This window comes from Pinus tabuliformis, chromosome 6 (genome assembly GCF_031772625.1).
Source record: "Pinus tabuliformis cultivar Carrire ecotype Pingquan chromosome 6, CPIR1, whole genome shotgun sequence".
Lineage (NCBI taxonomy): Eukaryota > Viridiplantae > Streptophyta > Pinopsida > Pinales > Pinaceae > Pinus > Pinus tabuliformis.
The window spans coordinates 1,841,410,280-1,841,415,394 of record NC_142292.1 but is presented as its reverse complement, the minus strand read 5'-3'; the positions used below and the strand labels follow the sequence as shown (position 1 = coordinate 1,841,415,394).

Here is a 5,115-nt window from a genome sequence, read left to right as displayed (position 1 = left end):
AGGCGTGGGGTACACCTCATAGTCAACAATGTCTTCATCTCCCATGTTGTCTGTCGGTGCAGTGTATGCCAAAAAGAATCGAAACGGGAACCGTCTAGCGGAAAGGTAGGATGGGCCAGTGCGCCAGTGAAACCAGGAGGGGACCGCAGTGTAAAATAATGCGCCAAGAAACCCGAAGCCGCTGTCGTTATTCAGTCCATGAGTGCTCCCAGTCCCCAAGAGCCCAAAACGCTTGTCGCCATGGTTGACTTCCCTGTAACAAACCCTAGGGTTAGGGTTCCGCCATAGTCGCAGAGCTCTCTTCCCTATCCTTGATGTGATATAATTCCCCTAGTGGAGGGATTTTTATTTTTCATATTTTTTAGTATTTGGCAATCATTTTAAAATGAAAAAAGGCTAATTTTGTAAGTGGTCATTCTGTCAGTGAGTGATCTGATATTGTTATGCTTGACACTGGTACTGCTTCACCTAAGGATGTCAGAACTGACGGGGTTCCAGGTCCCTTATGTAGGCAAGGGGGCACTCCACAACGTTGATACATTGTGCAGAATGCGGAATAATTTTTCATTATGCTTTGTCTCATTATATTATTATGTACTAGTTGTTATATTAAACTACATTTATAGGCGATTTAATAAAAATTATTTGACAGTTGCACCTATGTTTAGAGGTGCGAAGGTGCTTCTCCGCACTTCTTGACCTCCACATCTCCACACTAAACGCTTCACAATTGCAACGTACCAATATTTTCCACTAAAACAATTCATCAATATATGTGACCATCTCTGATAATTCAAATATGTTCCACAATATCTAATAAATGTATTCATGCACACATTTGATGTGAAGGAAACTATCATGTGTATTTAAATACGAGGGTGGCATGAAACATTATAAGGAATTTATAAGGAAAATATCGAGATCCATGACAAACCAGGTATGATGTAACAAAAAGAGGAAGGTTTAAAAGATTTAGTAGTTTGAAGTTAGTATCAAAGGTAAAAGGTGGAGTTGAGTTTTTGCAAGGGCAAGTGGAGGGTATTCCTTAGCAGAACTTCCTCCAAATTCTTTATCCTCCATGTTCATGCTCAGCTATCCCTCACGAAGCGACCAGTCGAATACTTGCACCAGAACTCCTATGGTGTGTTGCATCATCAGGTATGCCAAGTTTCTATTCGAACACTTCCTCCTCCCAGCGAAAAATGACAAGTATCTGAAATCACACATATTATTTGATTTGCTTTTTAATCTTTTCGGCCTGAGATCAAAGGGCTCATCCCACCATCTAGGATCATTTTCAAGTGCCTATATGTTGATAAACATTATGCATTTTGGGGGAATTGCATGGTTTGCTAGATCTATAGCTTCTTCGTTATAGTGTGGATCCATCATCATGCTTGATAGATGAAGATGAAGATCTTCCTTCATCGCACACTCCAGATATGGGATCTTGAAGATATCAGATTCATTCATCAACTACACATCACCAATGACTTTGTCAATTTCATCTTGTAGTTTTCTTAAAATGCTCTTGCTTTGAATCAACTCTACCATTGTAAATTCAAGTATAATTGCCACCACATCTTTGTTGAATGGTAAGACATCTTACAACACAAAAAATCCAATAGGCATTAAGGTCCCCTAAAAAATAAAAATAAAACCCATGAATCAACATAGAACTACATATATAATCAAAACCTTATGCAATAGCTTACCACAATTAATCCCATGCGAGATTTTTCTGATAGCTTGTCTTCACCTTGGAGAGAAAGCAAAATATGTACAAAATATTTGGTCTCCTCATTGATGTCATTTTGATTTTCCAAGAAACCTTGATGGTAATTAATAATAAGCTTGTAAACTCTTCTAATGTTTGGCTTATCCTTTTGATTCTTTGATGTTGAAGATGGTGTGCCAAATCTAGCCAATCGAGTAGGAATATGCCAATCACTAATAGTAAAGGTGTCAGCGAGAATCATGGCCTCCTGTACGTCATCCCTAAAGGAATGCATTACCTTAGAAATAGGATGGTCAGGTTGAGTGTACTTGTTACCAAATAACACTCGGGAAATGATATTTTCCATTAAAAAATAACTCACTTTCTTAGATCAGTGGGTTCTCCTAAACCTAATGATGGCCTTATGGTGTTGGCATTGATGTCAACCTAGGATGTCTACCTAAGGAGTCAATCATGGATTCAATTGTGTTGGCATTGATGTCAAAAATATTAGAGGACTTGCCATGATGATCAGAGGCTCGATGACATGTTATTGAGGTGTTCCTAATGTTTGTGGAGGCTTTATAGATGTTGGATAACCATTGAAGACAAATGGAAAAGTTTTGGGCAAAGAGGAGGTGATTTTCTATGTGTTAAGGCATCTTCTCTGGAGGCATTTATGCATAGAGCGAAGATAGTAGCATTTTCACTGCGATGCCTATATTGTCCAAGCAATAATCATCTCTAGGAGTGAGTTTTGTCCCAGTGACAATAGCCATAGAGAGGAAATTTTGATTTGTGCATGCACATAACTTACCATGAGCATTTCCCAACGTATTTTCCCAAGGATTTTAATGGTTTAGATTTGATTTGAGTTGGTCTTCATTCTAGAAGGTGATTAAGTCAATGACAAGTCTCTTGTTGAATGAAGAAGATGGAGGATTAATTCAAGGAGAAAAATATCGGAGTATGAACAAGAGTGTTTGTCTCTCCATATCTCTGAGTTATTATTGTTTAATCATTTCAAATAATCTATTTATAGGAGTTAACTTCATGTTGGAGAGGTTGGTTCCTTTGTGAGAATAAGCTATTGGAGAGCATTGAGAACCAATGGTGAGAGGAGAGACATAGTTGTAGCATATTGTTGAAGGAAATCATTTTTATTGCAGAGTTTTATATGCATGCTTCAACAAATGTTTTATGTATGTTTATGAATGCATTTGATTTAGGTGCGATTTAGGAGATGGTTACCACCTTGGAGACTCGATGTTGGCATATTTTCTATGGCATATCTGTATTGCTGACATCATGTATGCAGGAGATCATAACTTAGTAGATCATGTTTTATTATTGCAGAAATTTTATATGGTTGTAGCATTATGGTTTATGTCTTGTATGGTTGTATTGTTGAGACATGGTTGAGTTTTTGTGATCAGATTTGTTATGTTGTTGATGGAGTTGTGTTGAGAGTGTGTATGTTGGAGGTTTGATGTTTGGTATATTGTATATCAGATTTGTTATGGTATTGTAGATTTATATGTATGCTACTAATTGTGTTGAGGTGATGTATTGATTGTGGCTAAGATTGTGTTGGAGGGCATGTATTCAGAGTTTGATATATGAGCAAATTGTTTTATTGTGAGTCCAGTATGAAAATGGATGAAATGTGGCTCACAAGTGTTTGATTGTAGAGAGTAGTGGATCCAGTGTGAAAATTATGAAACGTAGTCCATAGGAGAGCTTGAAGGTTGGGGCCTTCAATGAGGCAAGTAGTGCCTTGATATGATAGGGTGTAGCGAAATCCTTAAGGTAGAGGCCTGAGAAATTGGGAATGGTGGCTTCCATCTAATGGTGGTTCGAATGACTTGGGTATTGCAGCATCCAACAGATGGTGCCTTCCAAAGTCGTGGGAGTGGTGGCTTCCAGCAGGTGGTGGCTTGCAAATTTCATAGAGGTAGTGGCCTATAGTGAGTAGTGTCTCACATGATTTGAAAGTTGTGACTTGCACACTCGTGGTGGCCAGTGATCATATGTAAAAGAAAGATTTTGATTAATGGAATAAGAGAAAGTAGAGCATATGACGATGGCTTTCTCCCTTTGGGTTTCCACCTAACATTTAGTGTCTCTACATGTGATGATGTGTATGTTGTTTTGTTGATGTGTTGTTTCCCATGGTTACTTGTGCTTGTGATGATCACTGCATATGTTTATGATTATGCATGTGTTGTTTATATGTGTTGTTGGTTAACTAATGCATGATTTAGTTAATGTGTAAGAAAAGGAAAAAAGTGGTAAAATTGGTCCATAGAGCACAATATTGGTTCACCCCCCCACCCTTTAGTATTGTTCACGCTTCCAAAACCTAAACCTATACCTCTATAAGATTCAGAGAAGGCATTTTCCACAATGCGAAGGAATTATTGTCTTATGATATAACCTTGTGCCCTTAATATTATGGGAGAGAATATGTGGGTGGCACATATGGCATTAGTGAGGACCATTAGGTGCAAAATCAAGGGTGTGGAAATCAACCCCAATGTTTTTTTCGGAAAGGTGTTGGTGGTCGGGATGCCCACTCGGTGTCCTTGGTTTTAAGGACTTCCATGGAAAGCTCTAGACTTGAAACCATGATAACATTTGCACACCCAAGGCAGAAGTGCATGACCTCCCCATACTTGGTATAAATTTTATCATAGATGTGATTCCTATATTCAAATTCAATAAGCAATAGAGATCCAACAAGGGGCCATCGAATAAGCCCCAGGGGAAACATATATCACCATCTACGGCTATAAATATAAGAATATAGACAAAAATATTGTTGCTCCAATGTATAGAGCAATCCAGATAGATTTTATTTTTCTTACATCAACCCAAGCCCCCATAATCATTATCATCATTCTCTCTATTGCAGCTAAAGTTGAAGCTATGGACACCTCAAACATAAAGGCGATAAAGAAGAAAAATTTCACAGTAATTATGGCGTCCACTAAATTAGCCATTGTGCACCCTACGAATCAATCACAACAACAATCTTGCCTCTCCTCTTCCTCATCTGTCATTGCCACTTATTGTTATTTATTGACACAAAGATTATGCAACCAAGGAACTCATATATACAATGTTAGCACAAATCCTCGTAGAGTAATTTTATTTGTTCGTCATTTTCCTTAATTCCCACTTTGAAGTGTGCATCATGTAATGTGTGACATCCACTAGTTAATATTCCCCCATGTAAATAATTGTAATTATTTAAAAGGTTGAGAGAAAGGGACATAGGTTCCATATTGCTTGGGGAGGGAGATTGCTTAAGGAAATGCTTAGTTTAAATGCGTCAACCATGGTTGGATGAGAAGTTAATAGGTTGACTGGGCAATAAATTTAACTGAAAAGATAGG

The 5,115-nt window shown here is 38.0% G+C and overlaps 1 pseudogene; it reads right to left on the bottom strand.

Moving 5' to 3' along the window:
* Nucleotides 1–972: 972 nt before the first annotated feature.
* On the bottom strand, nt 973–4,490 carry LOC149266367 (cytochrome P450 782C1-like; annotated as a pseudogene).
* Between the last annotated feature and the right edge of the window lie 625 nt (nt 4,491–5,115).